Below are 1304 nucleotides of genomic sequence, written 5' to 3' on the forward strand. Positions count from 1 at the left end.
GCAGCAAAACAAACATATAATGATCAGGGGGGTACTCACAATACAGATGGGTCATCACAAGTGAACAGTAGACAATGCCAGGACTGATCACTAACACAGAGACACAGACTACATACAGTGCCTAACGAGACGACACACCTGTGAGGACACGCAGCTGAAACACATCAGGGGAAATGATAAACTGGGAAACCAGGGAGTGCAGGAACAGAGACACAACACCAGATGGAGGCATACACTAGGAAAACACAAACCCTATAGAAAACAGAAACGGAATCAGGGGAACACAGACATAAACACAACACCAGGGACAAAACCACAACTCCTACAATAAGACCTTACTTTTTCACAGGCTTTGAACACCACGGCTTATACAATGCTGCAGCTAATTTGTGGATTTTTTTTAAACCGGCTAACGAGCTTCATGCTGCAAAAACTTTTAGCCTCGTCACACCCGGACACTGACTAAGAGCTACATGTCTTTCTTAGCGAGATGGGTCCTCGTGACTCAGTGAGCTTACCTGTATAAATATAGGTAAAAAAGTGACAATGAAATTACCAAACAGGTCCCATGGACCAATGAAACTTGGTTTCATTCATTCGTTCTCTCCTCCTCCCTGTGGGAGTTTCCCCACGGGAGTTTCCTCCCTCGTTGTACAAAACAAAGTATTTGCAGCCACTCAAAATAAGTGTGAATCATAAATCAAATTGTGCATTTGCCTTGAGACAAAAGTGACGTTGAGAGCGACAATGAAAAAGAGACTGAGGACGTGTGTGATGAAGTTTTTCTGAGGCTGCTTAATTCTGACACTGAAGAAGACAACTTTAGTGGTTTTAGTGCACAGGAGGAAGATGAATATAGTGTTCAATGACTTTTCCTGGTAGGCTACTATATACATACATATATATATACATATATATATATATATATATTTTTTTTTTTTTTTTTTTTTCACCAGCCGTGTTACAGGCACTGCTCAGAAAAAAAACATTTACTGTATGTATTTGTGTATGTTACTGGTACATATTTAATTAAAAGTTAAAAAATCTTTCTCTGTAACATCTTTCTGTGTAAATATTTTATGTTACAACATGGACACCCGCGGCTTATAGACAAGCGCACCTTATATATGTACAAAATAGTTTTTCTTTTTAAATTAAGTGGGCGTGGCTTATATTCAGGCACACTCTATAGTCCATAAATTACGGTACTCAGGGCTTCTGTTACATTTTTATTTTCTCCACTGTTCTCTGCTTAAAGTGTGTGTGTGTGTGTGTGTGTGTGTGTGTGTGTGTGTGTGTGTGTG

The 1304-nt window shown here is 39.4% G+C and overlaps 1 protein-coding gene across 1 annotated transcript in view; it reads left to right on the forward strand.

Annotated features, from left to right (window-relative positions):
• The window catches only part of osbpl6 (oxysterol binding protein-like 6), a 792463-nt gene that overhangs the window by 772168 nt on the left and 18991 nt on the right, over positions 1 to 1304 (forward strand). The window lies entirely within an intron of this gene.

This window comes from Nematolebias whitei, chromosome 13 (genome assembly GCF_014905685.2).
Source record: "Nematolebias whitei isolate Nwh7 chromosome 13, NemWhi1, whole genome shotgun sequence".
Lineage (NCBI taxonomy): Eukaryota > Metazoa > Chordata > Actinopteri > Cyprinodontiformes > Rivulidae > Nematolebias > Nematolebias whitei.